Below are 24,336 nucleotides of genomic sequence, written 5' to 3'. Positions count from 1 at the left end.
TTCATTATCAACAACTGGAGAACTTGTCGAAACCTCAGTGTTCGGGATATCTACTGTAGACCAACACGTGCTCCCTGACAGCTTCCCTGAGGGCAAGTACGCAGCACTTCTCCAGCAGTTCATCGATATCACCAAGCCTGCTATCTCTGCCGCTTCACAAAACTCTGCAGACGTGGCGCAGTACATCGTCACTCAAGGACGTCCAGTTGTGGAGCGATTTCGGAGATTATCTGGTGAGAAACTGAAAGCTGCAAAGGATGACATCAACTTTCTTCTAGAGCTTGGTGTCATTCGATCATCCAGCAGTCAATGGGCGAGTCCAATCCACATGGTACGTAAGAAACTTGAAGGCTGGCGTACCACTGGAGATTTCAGGCGACTCAACGCTCAGACAGTCCCTGATCGCTACCCAGTGCCCTACCCAGAGGATATCTTTCAACGCCTGCATGGTAAGAAAATATTTTCAACAATTGATCTTGTACGAGCATACCATCAAATCCCCATGGCTCCAGAGGACATCGAAAAGACTGCGATTACAACACCCTTCGGTCTCTTCGAATTTCTGGGCATGCCCCCTTGACTACGTAATGCAACTCAGACCTTTCAACGTCATATGGGCAACATCCTTAGGGGTCTGAACTTTGTTGGCTGCTTCATTGATGACCTCATCGTGGCTTCTGAAACCCATGAGGAGCATCTTCAACATCTTCAGAAAGTCTTCTCCATCCTGCGTCAACACAAGCTCACGCTGAACCCTAGCAAGTGTNCGGGCCAATCAACTCCAAAAGAAATGTTCCAAATTTACATCAAATTAATGTTTATTAATAAAAACTATGATTATTGTTAACAAAAATTCTTCGTTTTTTGTTCCCTTCAGGTCTCTCTTTTCTCTACTGTCTCCTTTCATCAATAGTTAGTAAACACAGTTCAAAATAAAATTTCAAGTGGCTCCGGAGGCGCGCGAGTAATCGTCTACAAGAACCGCTGGCGTCTCTGCTGGATATGTTCCTTCCCGCAGACAATAACAAGTTACCCTCTGGCCGGCATTGAAGGGGCGCTGTTTCGAGCAGATGCGTTTTCTTTACAAGAGGGCCGAGCATTTGTCCGCAAAATGTCGATATGGTGGGTAATCCTCGTCGGTATTGGGGTCGATTACCATGCGAGTATCCGCCTGAGAGTCATGTTATAATATGATTGCTACCTTACCGACACTGGCTTGAGAGTAATTTCGGACGAATCGCAATTCTCGTGAATAGCCGAATGGGCGAATATTCTTTCCACTAGACTATAATTCGATGATTATTTCCATCTTTGTAATCACAACTGTCGCGTATAGTTCTGCAAATGGTTACTATTGTCTTACGAACAGAGAGAATAGGGTTATAGATGCGCCAAATAGTACAGATCTCATCACGAGACTTCTATTCTTCCAATTTTTGTTCGAATGTTTTTTCGTAATGAATGATGGGTTTGTTATTAATTATCCTGATACGAAAACTGGCTGGAATATGACAATTGCGTACACTTATCTTTATGTATGATCCAGGATTTTGGGCGTTTCTCGATTCGTACAAGCATCTGACTAGAAAAATTGCTAGATCTGAACTGAATTGCCATCTTATGTCAACATATACGAATACGTGTTCTACACATAATATGATGTTTCATCGCATTCGGTATTCGGATTTCCAGTTTTCATTCTTTTCTCGCTACCAATAAATTTTTCACTACACCCTTGGCTTCGGAAATAATTTCAATAGATCGAATTTGAGATTCTACTGCGAATGACGTGGAACACGTTCAGTTGATTATTTGAACCGAAGACGGTATAGAGGATTTCTGAAAATGGACTGTGGCGACTCCGCCTCCGGTAGTCCCCACTTCGACCTCGAGGCAGCGCCTCGATCAACCTCAAGCCGCGACAGCTGCTCAACGTCGCCCACGGAAACAAGCCATTACTACAAGACCTCTATTCTAACGCTACACGTATAGCACTCGACATCAAGTCATTCCAAAGTCTATTTGTGTTACTAGTATTACATTATCATAATAAATATTACTCCTATTGCTAACTGTGGTGATTCAATTACACTGGGGAACCTTCCAATAAGTCTAAAAAACTACCGAAATGCGGGCAGATCTGAGCGTCCATAAATTCTCTTCATTTGGTGAATTCCGAGACTCAAAAGTTATCAGCACCAAATCCTTAGTACTTCGAAAATGTTATGGAACAAGTTGAGGGTGGTCTGAGAAGATTAAATATTTTTTTTTAAGGCCCGGATGGGATTTTTTTCCAGAGTAGCGATTTTACGCCCCCCCAGTTTGCGGTCAAAGCAAGAAGCTTTATCCCGACCATAGCTATGTCGGTAACTGCGGGAATGGCAGGAAACCAGGGTGACATATAAAAGTGGGGCTTGGAAGGGGCCCCGCAGTTTTTGTTCCTTATTCGGTTCGTGTTTATTTTTTCCGGTAGATCTTTTCATGCTTCCTATGAAGTTTTCGAGAAATATTTCCGATTTTCAAGAGAATTCTCCGGTTTTTGAGAAAATTCCTGAAAATTCTCCAGTTTTCGAAAAAATTATAAGGATATTTAGAGTTTTCAAACAAAATTCGAGGAAATTCTAGGGTGTCCGAGCACGTTCGAGAAAATTTTTAGGTTTTCGAGAAAATTGTAGGAAAATTCTCTGGTTTTTGAAAAAATTAGAGGGGGGGGGGGGGGGTAATATGGACAACTGGAGTAAAATGGCCACTCAAAAATGTTGCGAAAATTTTTTTTTTAATTCAAAATTTTGAAAATCGTTTCATGGTGCATTATGGACACCTGATAAATCTGTATGGACGAGACTAAAATGAACACTCAAAACATTTTCAATAATTGATTTTTAAAAATTGCTTCTTGGCAAAGTCCACAACCGAGAAATTAGTCAAGAGTGGGGTAAAATAGGCATTTGAAAAATTTGGTCCTATTCAAAAATAAAGAAAATTTTCAAAGGACATTTTCCAACAGAATCGTGTCGGTATCTTTTTATAAAGAAAAATTAGAGTTAGATAAACTCCAATTTTAAACAGTAAACAAACTTCGACTCTATTAAATTTTACATTGAAGTTTGAAATATACAGTAGCTTTGAATTTCCTCTTACTCTTGAAATAACTTGTTTTACTCTTGAAATAACTTTGAAATTATTAATTTTTTTCAATGATCAATTGGACGCCCAACACATCTGACCTTTTGTTCATTTGCGAAATTTGTAACATGGCTACTTTTCTACTCACAGAGGAAATCACCATAAAACAATAGGCGGAGAGGAGGATAAATGAGCAAGGAAAAATTTGATTTACCACCCCCCACGACGAACGTCAAAAATAAGTTTTTTTTTCAATTTGAAAATGGCAATCATGACTAGCGTTTCAGAAATTGAATAAAATTGTTGAAAAATAAAAAATTGAGGAAGAAATCGAGGTGTCCATTTTACCCTGCTTTTATCTTATGACGCAGTCTTATGAGAATCTGTTGGTTTTTATGACCTTCAAATGAAGTCGGAAGAGTAGATTTGATCGAATTCAACTCATTATTTAAATCTGGTGTCCATATTGCCCCACCCTCCCCTGTATCAATATCTCGAATTTTCAAAAAAAAAAAATCGAGGAAATTCTAAGATGTTCGAGAGCGTTCTAGGAAAAATTCTTAGATTTTCGAAAAAATTCTAGGAATATTCTCCGGTTTTCGAGAAAATTCTAGGGATATCGTTGGCGAACCATGTTGATAGTTGGACTCTCCATAATTTCCTGTGTTTGAGAGAAAATTGAGTCAGTTGAGAGTCGGAGTGACGAGGCCAAAAATACATTTTATGCAAACCGATCTCTTTACTATCGACTTTTTTTAACCCGTCAGTAGGCGCGCGGTCAGGTCAAGGTTGACCCATGGTCAAGCCAAGATGGATTGATGGTCAAGGTGGACTCGTGGTCAAGCCAAGGTTAACCCAAGGCCAAGCTAAAGTTGACCCAAAGTTGACCAAATGTCAGTGCAGAGTTGGCCTAAAGTTGACTGACGTTCAACCCTGATCTTGATCTTTCTAGGCTCTAATGAATGGCCAGGAGTCGATTTTCACATTTTTCGCTTTTTTTCAGCTCCTGTTCCTATTTAATTTTAAAAATTTCCCTTCACTAGAAATTTCATTTCAAATTATCTTTGAAAAAAAAATCTATTAAAATTGTCCTGGGATTAATTTTTAATTCCGAAAAAGTTGATTGGAAATAAAGAGATCACCAAGAATTACAAATCCAATTCTCAATTTTCAAAAAAGGTGATAATATTGAGAGGGGCTAGCATAAAATGCATTGTAGTCCTCGTTGCTGCAATCCTCAACTAACTCTCAATTTTCTCTCAAACACTGGAAATTATTGAAAGCCCAACTATCAACTTGGTTAGCCAGAGTCATTCCTATAATTTTCTCGAAAACCTACGAATTTTCAAGAATCGCGTATGATAAAATTTAATAGAAAAATCTAGCGAATTTGTTAGGAATTCTGTTGCAGTTTGTTTTTAATTTTCTACTAGTTTCTGGCCAATTCTAGTAAAATGTTCAATAGAATATATTCAATAGAAAAAGTCAGTGGAATTCGATTTTTCTATGTAACTTATTCTCTTCAGATATTTTCTATAGAATGTCCTTGGCTCAAATTTTGAGAAGAGGAAATTCTATAGAAAATATCTCAATAGAATAAGTTATATAGAAAACAAATCGAATTCTATTGACTTTTTTTATTGAATATTTTTTGTTGAACATCTCAATAGAATCGGCCAAAAACTAATTGAGAGTTCAATAGATATCCAATAGAATTTTCTAACCAATTCGCTAGGTCAATATTTCTATTAACCCTCGATCAGTCGCGCTCGGCCGCCAGCCTTCGTTCATCGCACGGTTATAGTGTAGTCAAATTAGTCTCAAAAATAGCCAAACCTAGTAATTAAGCCTCCGTCCATGAAAAAATAACCATTAGATAGATAAAAATTCCCTGAACAACATATCAAATTGTTCAATAACAGATTGATGTACTAGATATTAAAAATAATTAAAAACGAGTCGTTTTCGTTCGGGTCAATGACAAAAGCATTCGTAGTTTCGGCTAAACTCCATCAATTGAAAAAAAAAAAACACATACTACATTGTAGAGGAGCTAATTCCACACGAAAATGATATGAGGAGTGATGTTCTAGGATGAATAGTTTTTCCGTGACAACCCTCAGAAGTTTTTTTAACCCTAATTTTGTGTTATTGCCGAATTCCTCCCCGAGATCCAGCCCCTTTCTGCGCGCGCATCTGTAGGGCAAGAGCGGTATGCGCAGTCGATTCAAATATACATGTGCTTGATTATTCTACGACGTACGTGGAGGTTTTGCGATTTATTCGTCTTAATCAATTAATTCAATCATTTCAAGTAGCACCAAAATGTAGGTGCCTAAAGTACACTGTGGCTAGACAGTTTACTACCAACGCCGCTTTGTAGTGAAAACTGATAACAATGAAAGGGCAATTAGGTCGCCCTCCTCATGATGATTTCCATAATGGGACACAACCAGTTTGTGGAATTTATTCTACTTTACCTGTACATTCAGGTTGGATGGTGCAATACCAGGGATTGTATGCATCACTGGAGTAATGATATTTGGGATCCGTTATTATAACCATGTTGACTAAATTAGAAACTTTAATAAATATTTTGTTCACTCCAACTTTTATTTGAATTTCTCAGGATGATGAATTAAATTGTTAAATTAAACAATGTTAAATGAAACATTGTTCGAATTCATTTTTCAATTTAGGTAGTAAGAATGCGTAAGAATTTTCGATATTCCATGTATAAAAACAAAAATTAAAACAAAAATTTCCATTTTTTCGTTGCTTTCCAAAGACAATATTTTCAGAATTTTTTTCTAATCGATCACCCGTTGCTCCCAAAAAAAAACGGAAAATCTCGGTCAACTGCCGTTTATAGGTCTTCGGGCAATTTTGATTGTCATGAATAAAAATAACAGTACTTCTTATATGTATAAAATTAATTAAATAAATAAACGAAAGGGAGTATTCAATTTCTGTACCCATGAAAAAATTACAAGTTGGTTGATGAATTCATTTTATTCATAAAATTAATTTGAGCGTCCTCTGTAGTAATATTTTGGTATATTTAGGAATGAAACAATATTAACAATAAAATATTAACAATATTGACCGAGAAGACTTTGCCAAAAGTGTTTGATAAAGTTTTCTCAGTCAGTAATTGCTTATTTCTATTGTTTAATTCCGAAATATAATCGAATGCAAATGTAGAGAAGACTCAAATATGTATGTTATGAATGAAATAAAGTTATTAACCGGTTTATAATTATTTAATGGATGCAGGACTTGATAACCCACTGTCATCCATGTCCTTAATTAATTATATACATATAAGAAGTATTCTTATTTTTATTTAGGACAATCAAAATGTTATTAGTCCTAATAATCTTGTGACACTTCTTCTTTTTAATTGTGTCATTTACTCCTGTATTTTTTTCCGGCTTTCTTCTCAGTTAAAACATTCACAGTTCAAATCTACTGCGCATACCGCTACTTTGAGGGGAATGCGTGCGCATACGGGGCTGGGCCTCATTGAATCACCTGATCGTTTTACGAGATGTCACGTAAAAAATACTAAATAATTTATTACGGGAGAACAAGTGCCCCTGCAATATTGGTTCCTAACTCATTTTCGTAGAGAATTTTCGGTCCTACACACTGGTATTTTTTTCTCAATGATCGGTTCAATTTAATTGAATCTACACGGATTTTTGGCATTCGCCTGAAAATTCCAATTGTTTTTAATTATTTTTAATATCTACATCTAGTACATTAATCTGTTATTGAACAATTTGATATGTTGTTCAGGGAATTTTTATCTATCTAATGGTTATTTTTTCATGGACGGAGGATTAAAAGTGTCACCTAAATGCTAGATTGATTACACTATTAGCGCAGCGCCGCTGGAGTAAACCGAGCGCGCTGTTGCCATGTTGGCGCCTACCGCTACGTGCGCCTATCAAATGTGGCAGTGAATGAAGCAGTAAATGTAACTCGCTCGAGTGGTCGACAGAGATTCACTCGCACCGGGCTGAGCGGCGCGGCGCGCTTTTCTGTCCGTTCGACATTTCTTTTTTTTTGTAGCTAAACAAATTTTTAGAGAAAAAAACAGACAATGCCAACGCTCAATAAAAAGATTGAACTAGGAACTCTAATTTTTCAGAATTTTTAAGCGTCAAGAAACACAAAAATATAGACAAAAACGGGCGACGCCGCGCTCATTGAACGAGTAATCGCGGGTTAAATTTTTTCATCTGTGACTTTTTAAAAAACTCAAGCATTTTTTAGAATTTTCTATAAAACTGGAGAATTTCTTCGAATTTTTCAAAGCATCGGAGAATTCTCTCGAAAACTTTTTGAGAATTAAATGTTGGTGTCTTTTGTTGATTATTTTTGGTAATCGGATCTGGCCTTCCCTGGCCCACTCAGAGTTCAGTATTCAATAACATGAAGTACTTCCCAATTAAAATTACAGCGGTTATTTCCCCCTAGCTTTTGATAATTTCCCTCTAGCTCTGCAATTGTTTCTCTAACCAAATAACTGTCAAATATTATCTTTTGGAGTGAAAGAAAGCCATGAGGAAAGTCAAAATGAGTCCGTTTGGGAAGGATCCGATTACCAAAAATAATCCGTCGAATATCACTCGACCTCCAAAATTAATCGGACATTTCCCTCATGTTTTTCTGCGTATCAACGATCTGGATAAGGTTGGCACAAAAAAAAATCTGCAAAATTGCTCCCTCTCGTTGCTACGCAACAAAACAATCGGAAAATATCCGATAATTTTGGAGGGCTCGTGGTATTACTACTGATTATTTTTCTCACTCAGATTTCAGCCAATCAGAGCGCAGTATTTGAGGCTGTCAAATAGTTTTATTTCGGAAATTTCTAAAAAAAATCCGACGGAAAATCACTAGTAGCTTTTCAAATGTTTCTTCTTTCAACGCATTTCACGTTTAATATTCTGTCTGACAGATAAACAAAAAAGTGGGTTATAAATGTATGGCTGTGGAAATGTATCCGGGTGCTGTTCCCTGCCTTCTGCTTGGCCGAAATCCGAGTGGAAAAATGCATTTTACGCCTCGTCATTCCAACTTTCAACTAACCCTGAATTTTCTCTCAAAAACCATAAATTATCCAGAGTCCAACTCTCAACTTGGTCCGGAAGAGCCAAGTTTCCGAAAGCTTTCCAGAAAAATCTATGGTTTTCGAGAAAATCCGTCGATTTAAAAAAAAAATCGAAAAAATTCTCCAATTTTCTAAAATCTTTGAATTAATGTTCCAGTTTTTAAAAAAAAATCGAGAAAATTATTGGGTTTTTGGGAACGTTCTAGGAAATTCTCCGGTTTTCTAAAAAATTCAAGAAAATTCAAGATAATTCTCCGATTTTCTACTAAATTGCACGAGGTTCGCCGATTTTCTCATAAGTTCGGAAGAATTCTACGGTTACCTAGAAGATTCGGTGAAATTAATCGATTTTCTAATAAATTCGGGGGAATCCTTCGGTTTTCTAGAGAATTCGACAAAATTCTCCGTTTTTCGAGAAAATTCTACAGTTTATTTAAGAATTTGCGAAAATTCTGCGTTTTTATAAAAAAAATTGGAGGAAATTATCCAGTTTTCTGAAAACTCTGAAAAAATTCTCCGGATTGCGTTTGAAAAAATTATTTTTGATTTTCAATTATCTCTCAATCTACTTTCAACTTTTTTGAGAACTGAGAATTTGATTTTTTTGTTTTTGAAAATAGCATTGTTGATTCTCAATGATTCTGAATTAGAGATGCAAAATTACAGTCATTTTTGAGATCGCGTCATGTGACCAAAAAATGACGGTCATGTGACGCACGAATTTCGTAACTACAAATGATTGCCACAAATAATTTGTAAGCAAATTGTTGTCAAATCATCTATATGGATACAAAATGACGATCAAACTCATTTCTAATTTGTGACTGTCATAAATAAAATAGCTTCATCTCTAGATAGATGGAAAATCGTCGTAATTTTGATTTCAAAATGCACATTAGGCTAATGCAAAATGAATTCAAAGAAAAATTGATAATAAAACAATGAGCTCGCATCTGTATAGATCAAAAATGACTGTCATTTTTTCTTCGCCAATTGTGACGGTCGTAGAAGGGGGGGGGGAATTGTGACAGTCGTGGAAAACATCTCGTCATATGACCGTCAATGACGGGTCATGTAATGCATTCGCAGCTCTATCTGAATCTTATTTAAAACTAGGGGGCTTCGCCCCCTGCTCGCTTCGCTCGCTTCCCCCCCCCCCTATAGCGTCTCGCTACATCTACCACGTGATGAGCTAATTCACCTCACACACACTTACACCTGAGGACCACACCCATACCTCAGGTGTCGCAATACTCCCGAATTCAGTCGTCCGGCTCTCACCGATCGGTGGACATCTGCACCTTATCTGTATATATATATATATATATATATATATTCATTACGACTCACTCATGTACATACATTCATACCGACAATAAACTAATCAGTTTAGCAACATTGCCTCGCGTAGTGATTCGATACCTTCCCGAACATCCACCACCGCGAACCCTACACCCCCCCACCTGTGGGTATGCGGGTATGACCGTGGGGTTTATTCAATACTTTCATTGTTAAAATTCTATTGTGAAATACATTCATTGGTCATCAAATAGAATAATCCACTCAAACCACTCAAAATATCTGTTTCTGCATGTATTTCTCCTTTCCTAAAGGGAATGGGATCAGGCTCCATCCAACGCCTGTCCAGTAAGGCACAACCACTTGATAATTTCCATCCATTCATATATATTCTAAAACTCCATTTATATTAGACATAACCCTTATGACTCTTACATCCCCATGACATTTATGACCCTTACATCCCCATGACATTTATGACCCTTATATCCCCATAACCCTTATGACCCTCAGCAACCCTATAACCCCGATGACCCTTAGCAACCCCATAACCCTTATGACCCTTAGCAACCCCATGACCTTTTTGACCCTTGTGACTCTTACAGCCCTTAGCAACCCCATGACCCTTATGACCCTTAGCAACCCCATGACGCTCGTGACCTTTATGAACCCTGAAAATTTTTTAGCGTTAGGCAACACTACTTTTTTATTTTGAACCCTATGACCCTAAGGGTTACTATTTGTGACCACTATTTCGACCCTTATAACCTTTATGACCCTTAGCGTGACCCTTAATATCCCAAGGGACCCTTGATGAACCTTACATCCCCATGACATTTATGATTATATCCACATAACCCTTATGACCCTTAGCAACCCTATAACCCTTATGACCCTTAGTAACCTCATGACCCTTGCGACCCTCGTGACCCTTATGAACCCTAAAAATTTTTTAGCGTTAGGCAACTACTTTTATTTATTGTGACCATTATTTTGACCCTTATAACCCTTATGATGAGCGTGACCCTTGTTTTGAACCTTAATATCCCAAGGGGCCCTTAATATCCCCATAACCCTTATGAATCTTACGTACCCATAACCCTTATGACCCTTAGCAACCCTATAACCCTTATGACCATTAGCATCCCCATGACCCTTATGACCCTTAGCAACCCCTTGACTGTTGTGACCCTTATGAACCTTGAAAATTTTTTAGCGTTAGGCAACACTACTTTTTTTTAGTGTGACCATTATTTTAACCCTTAATATCCCAAGGGACTCTTAATATCTCCATGACCCTTATGAACCTTACATCCCCATGAGATTTATGACCCTTATATCCACATAACCCTTATGACCCTCAGCAACTCTATAACCCTTATGACCCTTAGCAAACCTATGACCCTTATGACCCTTAACGTGAGCCTTGTTTTGACCCTTAATATCCCAAGGGACCCTTAATATCCCCATAACCCTTATGAACCTTACATCCCCATGACATTTATGACCCTTAAATCCCCATAACCCTTATGATCCTTAGCAACCCTATAACCCTTATGACGCTCAGCAACCCCATGACCCTCGCGACCCTCGTGACCCTTATGAACCCTAAAAATTTTTTAGCGTTAGGCAACTACTTTTATTTATTGTGAGCATTATTTTGACCCTTATAACCCTTATGATTAGCGTGACCCTTGTTTTGAACCTTAATATCCCAAGGGGCCCTTAATATCCCCATAACCCTTATGAATCTTACGTACCCATAACCCTTTTATAACTACTTTTTTCATTGTAACCATTATTTTGACCCTTATAACCCTTATGACCCTTAGCGTGACCCTTGTTTTGAACCTTAATATCCCAAGGGACCCTTAATATCTCCATAACCCTTATGAATCTTACATACCCATAACCCTTATGATCCTTAGCAACCTTATAACCCTTATGACCCTTAGCAACCCCTTGACCCTTGTGACCCTTATGAACCTTGAAAATTTTTTAGCGTTAGGCAACACTACTTTTTTTATTGTGACCATTATTTTGACCCTTAATATGTCAAGGGACCCTTGATCTCCCCATAACCCTTATGAACCTTACATCCCCATGACATTTATGACTCTTATATCCACCTAAGCCTTATGATCCTCAGCAACTCTATAACCCTTATGACCCTTAGCAACCCCATGACCCTTATGACCCTTAGCAATCCCATGACCCTTGCCACCCTCGTTTTGACCTTTATAACCCTTATGACCCTTAGCGTGACCCTTGATTTGACCCTTAATATCCCCATAACCCTTATGAACCTTACATCCTCATGACATTTATGACCCTTATATCCCCATAACCCTTATGATTCTTAGCAACCCTATAACCCTTAGCATCCCCATGACCCTTATGCCCCCTAGCAACTCTATAATTCTTATGAACCTTAGCAACCCCATGACCCTTGCGACCCTCGTGACCCTCATGAACCTTGAACATTTTTTAGCGTTAGGCAACACTACTTTTTTTTATTGTGACCATTATTTGGACCTTTATAACCCTTATGACCCTTAGCGTGACTCTTATTTTGACTCTTAATATCTCGAGGGACCCTTAATATCCTTACAACCCTTATGAACCTTACATCCCCATGACATTGATGACCCGTATATACACATAACCCTTGTTCCTGACCCTTGTTCTTGACCCTCATGTCTGACCCTTGTTTCTGACCCTTATGTCTGATTCTTGCCCCTGACCCTTCTACCTGACCCTTGTCCCTGACCCTTTTACCTGACCCTTGTCCCTGACCCTCATTCCTGACCCTTATATTAACCGTCGCCTGAATTTTTGGGTCCCCTAAATTTTCCCTCCTATTTTTTTATTCGCTCGCTCCGCTCACCCACCCCGGGGGTGTAGGAATCGAGGTTGTTGTAGGAAGTAACGATTCACTAACACACGTGATTCAGTTAGACAAATCACAGTTTAATAAGACGTTTAAATATATATACAAAAGTAAAGGAATGTAAGAGATATATTGTGATCCACTAGGAGGTCAGTGTATGACTGGCGAGTTGAGACAGTTGTCGCTCGCTTCAATTCGCAGGTAGAAATTCGTAAATGGAATAAATCCGAAATATACGCGTGGCAGCATTGGAGCGAGAGAGATAGCCTGATGGTTGTCGTTCAGTTGTCGATCATCTCTTGCTCGGTGTCCGTGGCCAGCGCGTGGTACCGGTCAGAATTTGTGTGAGAGACAAATTTCCGACAGAATTCAAACGGGAACGCCGCGTTTTTTATAATCGACAAGTGAAAACTTCTCGCAACCGCGTGCATTCACCATCGAACGTTTATTCGTGCATTCCAGTGAGTTACTCCTATCCTGGTGAACATCCACGCATCCTAGACTTTCCAATGCCGCACAATCCGCGAGTTCGAGTGTTAAATTAATCCCCCGCGATAGAAAACCGTAAAATTTCGTCGCGTGGGTACTCAACGGCATTATACAAATGGGCGTCTCGTGATTTCTGGAACATTCCAAGCATCCGAGCGCCGAGCCTTGGTTTCGCAGTGTCCTCGCGAAAACCAAAACAAATGCCTTTGAATGTGCTGTTTTTGTTTTTCACACCGGCACATTGCCGAGTACCAAAGACGTTGTAGTGTGCTGGTCATAACAAGGACTTATAACGCTTCTGTCCCGTGTTTCATATTCTTCAATTTTATTTTATTTCGAATAAGCTGTGAAATGACAACAACCGCGCTAGCACGACTACAGTGACAACGGGATACGGCGAGCAAGGGAGTACATTACCCACACTACGATGCAGGCAACACCACCTCTACCTTCACGATTATTGAGTACTCTGTTGGTACGAGGCAGATTAACATAACAGCCAAAAATGGACACCGCACGTGCGGCGCGGGCCAACGAGGATGACAACCTCACCCGCAGTCCCATCGCAGCTACATCGCATCTCGACCACTCGGGCTAACGAGGATGGAAACCTCACCCGCTGGGTTCGCAGCGATATTCACGCATGAGGGAGAGAAGAAAGTAACCGCATGTCGAACTTGTCCGATGGCAGCGTCGAGAACATCGAGCCGACTCACCCAGCCCACCTCCGCCAAATCATCAACGAGAACTTCACGCTCTGGAATCCGCGTCGTCACATCGCACGGGGCCGCCGACAGACGTCTTCACCAGGGCATCACTTCTCTGATACACCCACCGAGAGGCATCACATACCCACACCTGCATACACACACGCGCCTTCGCATCACACGGCAAAGACGAACAAACCCACACCACTCCAAGTGCTCACGATCATCCCAAGCAGTCACAGCAACACTGGGAGGAAAGAGGGAACGTGTAACATTCGCACATTTCCCCGACATTCTAAATTTTTTTTCTAAATTTGCAAAATAATTTCTTTTTGTTTGGAAAAGTTTTTTTTCTCTGAGTTTCAGCTGCTTACTCAACTGATAATTTTATCTGTCCCTAGAATAATAATTTTTCTGTTACAGTTCTAAAAACTTCGTTTTTACTCAAGCGGGGAGTCATGTAGTGCCTCGCTACATCCATATTTACGCATTAGTACACGGACACGACAAGGTGCGTAGTTGAGACGACTGGACATCAGTAACATCATTGCGCTCTGTCAGGCGCCAATAAAATGTATACTTCTCTCTCGCACCTATTGTAACGTGTATCCGAATTCTTGCCTTTTGCGAATATTTATTATATTCAGTCCGGCACTGATCGACGAATACCCGGGAGTCACCATCTTCTCCCATACCTTGTAAATATCCCTAAGACGCGTTTAGTAATAAATAACAATTTTATATCAATTGTTAATAGTGGATTGATTCAAGCCTTTCCCATCGCACCACAGTCTCTACAGGGGGGGGGGCTTCGCACCCCCTTGCTCGCTTCGCTTGCTCCCCCCTCCCGGTATGACCGAGTGGGTGTGACCGGGAGGGTTTTTCCGATAACTCTATCCATACTTTACCATAAGAGGCCAGATACGTATAATTCCCCCCATATATGGGCACCCCCCCATAAATGGGCATCCCCATATATAGGCACCCTCCATATATGGGCACCCCCCATATATATAGGTACCCCCCGTATATGGGCACCCCTCCATATATGAGCACCCCCATATATGGGCACCACCCCATATATATAATCACCCCCCCATGTATGGACACCCCTCATATATGGGCACCCCCCAATATATGGGCACCCCCATATACATATATAGGCCCTATATATGGGCACCCCCATATATGGACACCCCTCTATATATGGGCAGCCCCCTTAGAACCCCCATGACCCTCGTGACCCTTAGTACTCCTATCACCCTCGTGACCCTCAGCGCTCCTATGACCTTCGTGACCCTCAGCGCTCTTATGACCCTCTTGACCCTCAGCGCTCATATGACCCTCGTGACCCTCAGCTCTCCTATGACCCTCGTGATCCTTAGCACCTCTGACATTTAGAAACCTTATGACCCTCGTGACCTTTGAGACCCTCGTGACCCTTATGACTCTTAGCCCCTCTATGACCCTTATGACCCTTAACACCCCTATGACCCTTATCATCCTTAACACCCCTATTACCCTATCACCTCTCTGACCGTCGTGATCCTTATGTCCCTTAGCTTCTCTATGACCCTTTTGACCCTTAACACCCCTATGACCCTTTTCACCTCTATGACTTTCGTGACCCTTAAGACCCTCAGTACATCTATGACCCTTGTGGCCCTCATAACTCTTAGCCCCTCAGTGACCCTTATGACCCTTAGCACCCCTATGACCCTTAGGGCCCCTATGACCCTTATGACCCTTAGCCTTTCTATTAAGCTTTATGACCCTTAACATCCCTATGACCCTCGTGACCATTATGTCCCTTAGCACCTCTATGATCCTTGTGATCCTTAGCACATCTATGACCCTCATGATTCTTAGCCCCTCTATGACCCTTATGACCCGTAGCACGCCTATGACCCTTATGACCCTTAGGGCCCTCATGACCTTTGAGACCCTTGGACCCTCGTGAACCCTGAAGACCCTTCAGACCCTCTAGACCCTTCAGAACTTCGTGACCCTTGTGAAGCTTGAAAATTTTCAGGTCTTAATTTATATGGCCTTTGACCTTTCTGACCCTTCTGAGCACTGAAACCGCTCAGCACTGAAAATTTTTAGCGTCCTACGAAACTATTTTTTCATTTTATATAGAGAGAAAAAAAACGAATTCTCAACTCTGTGGAAAAGTTGATTAAAACTACTGAAATATAATACTGAAAGGCAATTGATGATCGAAAATTCAATTTTCAAAATGCAAATCTGAAAATAAATTGAGAGATAATTGAGAATAAAAAATCCCATTGTCAAAAAAAATCCAGTTCTCAACTCTCAGAAAAAGTTGAGATTAAATTGCGACATTATTCAGAATCAATAATCCAATTTTCAACTCTAAAAAAAAGTCGAGAGTAGATTGAGAGATAATTGAGAATCAAAAATTCAACTCTTAAACTTTTTTTGCGAATTGAGAGTTAGATTGTTTATTGTTTTGAAAATCGGATTTTTGATTAGAGAATCGGCGAATTTTCTCAAAAATTTTCTATATTGGAGCTTTTCCCGAAATTTAGCGCAAATACAGTGATTTTCATTTGTTTTTTTTTGTTTTTCACAATTATTATCATTATTATTATTATTATTATTATTGTCGCGGTTGTAGGGTGGTGGAATACGGAGTATTGTACTATTTCCACGAGTGGGAGTGAGATGCACGAATGCTTGGTACCCGTGGGCCCTCATTGTGTTACACTCCTGAGCTATCCGCTCGACAATTCTCATTTCCGTACGCCGAGATTCGGGGTTTTCAGTGGCGCCATCTGGCACATTCACTATAACTGATGTCACGGATTGTGGGAATTAGCGGCGTCTAATCCCTTCGGAACAACTCGCGAAAAATAGTCAAAAATAGTTCTTTTAACGATAATTGGTTCTCGAGAGTCTAGTGTGTGTGAAAATTGGAATAAGTGTTTATAATTTTGGATATTTACCGTCGCCATAGTGACAGGGTATCACGCGAGTGTAATGTGACTAGAGGAGATGGTGGTGTTTATTTTGTGTTATTTTCTAGTCAATATTAAAAATATAAAAACGTATTTCCCCCCTTCAAGACACAATTTCCGTTAAGGGGCAATAAATTGTTTTTTCAAGCAAAAATCAAATTTTTTAGTGTAACCATACGGTCGTAATTAGTGGCGTCGAAAAATGCTTTTTTTGGACAATTTTCTGGGGAATTTTCTAGGGACATGTCGGACAAAAATCCATCCGACCGGGCCTTAATGTTTAAAAGTATGAAGTGGCTGACAGCTGTGAGCACCGCTATCTTGGAAGTACCTTGCGGTCCAGGGAGGGGGATCCAAGTATCATGGCGGCGACCAAACCTGTCAACCACCTCATATTTTTAATCATTCATTAAAAATATTTATCCTTCTCACACCACCTTCAACTTGGTCCATAACACTTTCGTGGTGCTAAGGATTTGGTGGTGACCAATTTTGAGCCTCGGAATTCACCAAACGACAAGAATTTATGGAGCTTAGATTTGCCCATATTTCGATATTTTTTTTTAAAGGCCACCATACACAGGCGCACGGCGTATGCAGACCCGGTCCGTGCGGAAACGGTCTGTGGTCTGTACACCCCCATACACGGAACGATCAGAATGTCTGCGATATTGAAGCCTTCATATGATTTTAAACAATGCCGCGATGAATCTCTTCGATTAAGAGTATTCCGATCATCAAATGTTTTTGTTTTTACTTGAAAAATGATGAAAAATGAAATAAAAATCTTCATTTTAATATTTAGTATGCATTTCAACAATATTCTCACTGTAAATGGATAATTTCATATATGTATTTCAATGGAAATATTCCATTCAGGAGAAACAAATAATTCGCTTATTCTGGATGAATTCTCTACAAGAATCCAATCGAAGATCTATTCCACAGAAATTAGGAATTACTCTTTGTCGCGTGCAAAATGTTCAATTTCTAATCAATAAATTCATAATTTGGGTCAAGGGGAATGATAAATGTATTTGACGAATTATTTAATATTACTTTATTATTAAAATAGGAATATTATTAAAGGAAAACAGATTCTATTCATTTTTCTTTGGGGATAGCGCATGCGCAAATGCTCTTGGTCCGTGTACCGGGTCCGTTGTTACCATACACGGACGAACTTGAGGGTAATTTTGGTACGCGACGGACCCGGTTTTCAAGCCGTCTTGAAAGACCACGCACCACGGAGCCGATCTGCCGGACCTGGTCCGTCCACACACAGGCGAACTTGGTCTCTTGGAGGCTCAATTTCGGCTGGTCCGCGTACCCCGTACGTCCGTGTATGTGGACTGGGTTGTCGGTCGCTCGCTCCCATTGCGGGTGGGCTGGAATTGGATTCGGCTGTTGGTCGTTCGCTTCCATTGCATGTGGGCTGGAGTGGGTGTGACCCATTAAAAGCCACCATACACGGACGTACGGGGTACGCGGACCAGACCAAGTTCGCCTGTGTGTGGAGGGTCACGGACCAGGTCCGGCAGACCGGGTCCGTGGTGCGTGGTCTTTCAAGACGGCCTGAAAACCGGGTCCGTCGAATAATTACGGGAGTTATGATTTTTTAAAAATTATTTTCTCTTTTTAAATCAATAAACTTACGTGATTTCTTTCCAAGAGAAAGAAATAGTCTTCCTTTCCGGTCATTCATATTTTTCGCCACACAAAACCCTCTGATCATGTAGATCCCTAGTGTACCCTCTCATTGAACTGAATGTGGCTGCACACGGCTCTTCCGAAGCACCTGCTTAAACGTTCAGTGTTTTTCGCCGAGACTGACAGTTTCAAAATAAATCATCGATTACACAAATTTTTTTAGTTAGCGAAATGATAATAAATTTGTGTAGAACGAAAATTGTAGAAAGATTGAATTCTTTGCTTCGATTACACATCAATCATGGTGGAAGGTTCGTTCAAAAATTCTGAAAAATATAATTTTAACCTTAAAATCAACTTTGAACTGGTTTTGAACTGGTTATGATACCATTTATTACGTAATAAATTGATTTGATTTTGCTCACAAAATTACAGGCTCAAACGGAATTCCCCAATGCTATTAAAAGTGTGAAGAGTTTGAGTGCACAGCAGAACAGTTATTAACAATTAATGATCTCAATGTAGAGAAATCTCTCCAGTTACAATTCATCAACCCTGTTGCTGAGTTTTTTTGTGAAAAACATCTGCGTAAAAACATTGAATTATTTTTGCGTAACGAAAGATGTTCTGACCCAAGGCAGAAACACAAAAGGATTATCAAGAAAAACTTGACAGTGGTGTTCCTGGAGCTTTATGAAAAATATAAATCTCGGGTTATTCTCACACCTGGGCGAAAATTATACATGAAATGCTTATACACACATGTCCCTTTATGGTATGAGGAACATCCGTCACCAGTATTGAAACAAATATCGAGCACTTCATCTTCAGAGTTTTATTGTTCTCCTGGCTTCATAAGTTCCCAGGGTGAAATTCAAGAAGCTAGGAATACAATAGATACAATAGCAAAAACTCTTAAATTACCTCCCATTGGTATGAACGACTGGAATAACGAAGTAAGTGTTACATATAAAAATATAGCTGAAAACGTCTTATTTAATGATGTTTTCAATAGTTAATTGTTCCATCTTTTCACATTTTAGCAATGTTTGAAGGACACGTATAACTTGATTATTGAAGCTATCCAGACAAAATTTGAAACTGCGGGAAACTTAAAGAGAAATTCCAATAAAGAGATAAATGAAGTCCAGTGTTTCAATGAAATGATCGATCAATTGAAGGAAAAATCAGTGAATTCTACAGCGACAGAAAAATATCTCCTTCTTTCTGTCGAAAATGCCATCTCCCATAAATTCCTTAATTTTCAACTCATGAAAAGCACTTGAAATTTATATTTTGATTATTAATAAGGGGAATAACAAAAGGATTCACTTCAGAGATTTGTCATCATTATTTTCAGCAAGAAACAAACTGAATTTCCTTATCCACTATCTCTCCCATCTTATGACTCTTGTAAAATCATAAAATCGAATGGTAGTAGATAGAATTATAACGAAAGCTTGTTATTCGTCAGTATTTTTTTGAAAATCCACTCATTCCTAAGATAATTCGAAAATCATCTATAAACTCATTGATTAAAAAAAAGAAAATAATTTTTTAAAAATCATAACTCCCTTAATTATCGAAATTTTCCAATGATTTTTTTTCAAAATATAAGTCTGAAGATCTACTTTGAGGAAAAAAATCGACAAAGAGATCATCTGCACCCACATCTTGATTTAAGGAAAATTAGGTCACATTTTCCTCAGATTTCCAGCAACATGCTTATTTCACCCATCAAAATGCAGTCAACCACTGCGAATAACTTTAATTGCCGCCAAAATTTTCATCATTTTACTGATGATTTTTGGTGAAAATTTCAGATTTAAAAAAAATGAGGTTTTTGAGATAATTGTGATTGAATAAAAAACACGTTTTGTTGCATAAAACCCTTAAATAACAATGGGATGCATCGAATGACGGCTCATTTTCAAGATTTTTTAATGTATATTTCATGTGCAAAACCGCGATTTGATACCTCCAAACCCGAATTGGATATTGCTGAAAACTTGAAAAGAAAAATCACTCGAAAATATGCATGGAAAAAAACGAAAAATTTTCAAAAAATTATAACTCCCTTAATTTTCAATATTTTTGGGTGATTTTTTTTTAAATGTTCGCATTGAGACCAATTTTAAGGAAAAAAATCGGCGAGAAAATCCGTGAGATCTATTTTTTTGGCCTTGCGTTTTGACGTGGATCTGCTCATATATATGGCATTTACATTAACATAAGGTTGGATAAGGATCGTCTACATAAACTCATCAGTTCTAAGTTACATGAAGACACCGATTAAAAAAAAATCTAATCAAATCGCTTCATTTGTTCAGTAGATATCGTTGGACAAAATTCACACACACACACACACACACACACACCTTCTACAAACTGCAGGACCTTGTCGACGGTGGAGGCGCTTAAGGGATGTACCCAAAATAAGCAGTTCAAGCCGAGCTGTGTCCTTTTCAGGACATCTTGGGAGAGAAGCTCAACTCCAAAAGAGGCGTGCAGGGTGGGCTCCCTACAACAGCCTCTCCCCAATGTCAAGGCGTTCACCATGCTGAGTTCTGAAAGGCGCCAGGGGTAGTTGGCGGCGCAAATGGTATTCCCTGGGGCACCAGGTCCCACCCCAGGTGTATTCAGTGGCCTTATTCCAACAGCCGGGGCTCTGTTCGGAGTGGACAGTTATACTTCCCTAGGTACTCGTGGGAATATGATGAATAATAAACTAAACTTACAAAACGAAGATAAGAAGCAAGACAACGTGGTTCAAAAACCTGGGCCAAGTGACAAGGTCACATTGAAGAAGATGTGGGATAGGCATGAACAGCTCATAGCCGACCTGATCGCCTTCATGAAGGAGAAGAGGAGCATCAAAGCTCATGCTCGAGAGAACTCTATCAGCACCTCTGCCAAACGACTCAGGCAGCTAGGCGGGAAGCAGGGCAGACATTGCCGGTAACGTCGGTATTCTTACTCTTAGGGAAAACGCGAACGCTTTCTGAAGGCACCGCGACGACGATGGATTCTGAGCTTGAAAATGAGAGCTCGGCTCTCTGATACGGCCAAGGCTTCCAGGACAAAAGGGAAGTCGCGAGAACCACCACCGACGGAGATCAGGGACCTCAAAAAAAAGAAAAGGGAAGCGCGGGAGGCCGCTCACGCCCGGAGCAAGAGGGAAAATCCACCTGCAAAGTGCTTGGACTGGGAGCAGGTCAAGAGTAGAAGGGAGCAGCAGCAACCGAAGCTGCCAGAGAAGCCGCCCAAGAAGAAGAAGAAGCAGAAGAGACAGGGGAAATCAGCGACAAGGCCAAACGCACTGATTGTTCGCCCGAAGGACAAGCAACAGTATTCGGAGATACTCAAAGTAGTGAAGCAGCAGATACCTTCCGAGCAGGCTCGTGATTGTGTTGACAAGATCCGCAGAACGACCACTGAAGATATGCTGATCATCTTGGCAAGGGACAAAGAGGACAAAGCTGAAGGCTTACGCAAAGCGATAGCCGAACTCTTAGGAGATGATGCTGATGTCCTTAGTAAAGGACCACAAGAAGACTCAAGGCTCAAGGCTCAAGGCTCTACAACTCGCAGCTGGGGTGGATTGCCAAATTCCCCTGGGCGCCGTCAGGTCCTTGCGGAAAGCCTGTGGAGGTACCCAGACGCTATCAGTGACGGTGGCGGCACCAGTCGCGAAGAAAGTCTTGGTCGAACGAGGTAAGATTCGCGTCGGATGGGTTAACTGCCGGATCCGAAGGGTGGAGACTGGTCAAGTGCTTCAAGTGCTGGCACTATGGACATCTCGCCATCAAGTGCAAGAGTGAAGTGGACCGAGCAAAGCTTTTTACCAAGTGTGGAGAAGCTGCCCACAAAGCTGCTGCCTGTAAGAAGGAAGCTCATTGTGCCTTATGTGTCGAGAAAGACCGAACGAAGAATGGTGCTCATATCGCTGGTAGCAGCGGATGCCTTGTCTTCAGGGAAACACTCCATAAGATGAACCACAAACGCCAATGCGGATATTACAGCTCAACCTCAAACTACCAGTTCTCAACTGCCGGATCCGAAGGGTGGAGAGACTGGTTAAGTGCTTCAAGTGCTGGCACTATGGACATCTCGCCATCAAGTGCAAGAGTGAAGTGGACCGAACAAAGCTCTGTACAAAGTGTGGAGAAGCTGGCCACAGAGCTGCTGCCTGTAAGAAGGAAGCTCATTATGTCTTGTGTGTCGAGAAATACCGAACGAAGAATGGTGCTCATATCGCTGGTAGCAGCGGATGGCTTGTCTTCAGGGAAACACTCCATAAGATGAACAACAAACGGTAATGCGGATACTACAGCTCAACCATTGTGAGGCCGCATACTATCTGATTATGCAGACGGTGCGGGAGCTGAAGATAGATCTGGTGATTATCTCGGAGCCATACAGACATCTGGGCACCCAACTCTGAGAGACGGATAAAAGTCGCAAGGTCGCTATCTGGTCTTGTGGCAAGTTCCTATTCCAGAGTATTGCGAATACTCAGGAAGCTGACTTCATGGTAACTAAGCTGAAAGGAATCCACTTTTACAGCTGTTACGCTCCACCGAGCCTGACGTTTGACGAGTTCATGGACTTCCTGCACTGACCGAGGACTGACCGAGGACTGACCGAGGACACGAAGCAGCACTTTTCCGTGGCAATCGCTGGGGACTTCAACGCTTGGGCAGTTGACTGGGGCAGCAAAGAGACCAAAACAAGGGGGCAAGCACTATTGGAGGCCATGTCTACACTGGACGTCGTCCTACTACACAATGGCATTGAACCCACGTTTGTAAGTGGAGATCATCGAGCAATTTTTTGGGAGGTATTCGCTGGTCGAAGGATCAGATCAACATCGAAGAAGACCAACGAAATCGGTTGGACGGGGAGCACCTTCGATTCCAGCTCATTCCTAGTGGCACTGGATGATCATGCGATCAGTGGCAATAGTGCTACGGAAAAAGCCGAACATCTCATGAGGAAAGTAACCGAGGCCTGTGATGCTTCCATGCCTCGAAAACGTAGTGGAAATCGTCGCCCTCCGATGTACTGGTGGAATGATGCAATCTCCGCTCTCCGTAGGGAGTGCGTGAAAGCGAGAAGAAATGCACTGGGAAGTCGAATAAAGCCAACATATGAGGAACAGGATAAGAAGTACAAGACTGTACGTCGAGAGCTCAACAAAGCGATCAAGTGCAGCAAGAAGCAATGCTGGAACGGACTCCTCGACGAAGTTGAAGCTGACACGTGGGGCACGTGGGGCAAGCCGTATAAGGTGGTCATGACGTGGCTGAGGAGCCAGTCTATGCCATCCCCGACATGCTCTGAGCTGTTGGCGAGAATTGTGGCGGTATTGTTCCCTCAACAACCGGAGCTCCGTCACTTCACAGAATTATGGGAGGCTGCATCGATCTCACCAGTGACGGAAGAATAACTTGGTGAAGCATGCAGTAGATTGGGGAACACCAAGGCTCCTGGCCTTGATGGAATCCCCAACATCGCATTGAAAGCAGGGATCAGTGCAGCACCAGGACTATTCCTGGATGTTTATAATGCGTGTCTAAAGAAGGGCACCTTTCCGGCCAAGTGGAAGCAACAGAGGCTTGTACTCCTCCCGAAGGGGAAGAAACCACCGAACGAACCTTCATCTTATCGCCCCCTCTGCATGCTAAATATAGCCCGGAAAATTCTCGAACATATCCACCAGAGAATAGAAGCAGTAGTAGAGCCGCTGCTAGTCGGAAACTAATACGTCTTCAGGAGAGATCGCTCCACACTCGATGCCATTGACCTCGTCGTCAGCACTGCCGAGGCGATCTCGGGGACTCGATGGAAGGGAGGGACAAAGTACTGGACATTAAGTAACACTGGACATTAAGAATGCCTTCAACTCTGCCAAGTGGGACTGTATCATGGAGGCCCTTGACAGGATGAAAGTACCCGGATACCTGAGGAGGACGGTCGGAAGTTACTTCACCGACAGAATCCTCATGTATGATACCGAGACGGGACCCAAACAGTACAGAGTTACCGGGGGAGTACCTCAGTGCTCGGTAT

At 41.0% G+C, this 24,336-nt stretch overlaps 1 protein-coding gene across 5 annotated transcripts in view; it reads left to right on the top strand.

Moving 5' to 3' along the window:
* LOC107045088 (zinc finger CCCH domain-containing protein 10) overlaps positions 1–24,336 on the top strand; it is a 103,080-nt gene that overhangs the window by 11,823 nt on the left and 66,921 nt on the right. The window contains exon 3 of one of the 5 annotated variants that reach the window (XM_015267222.2): positions 14,057–14,144. The exons of the other annotated variants lie outside the window; for them this stretch is intronic. The gene's annotated coding sequence lies outside the window, so the exon portion shown is untranslated. The remainder of the gene's footprint in view (positions 1–14,056; positions 14,145–24,336) is intronic. 5 annotated transcript variants of the gene reach the window in all.

This window comes from Diachasma alloeum, unplaced genomic scaffold (genome assembly GCF_001412515.2).
Source record: "Diachasma alloeum isolate Michigan unplaced genomic scaffold, Dall2.0 Dall_scaffold_00873, whole genome shotgun sequence".
NCBI lineage: Eukaryota > Metazoa > Arthropoda > Insecta > Hymenoptera > Braconidae > Diachasma > Diachasma alloeum.
This window is presented reverse-complemented; position numbering and strand designations above follow the sequence as displayed.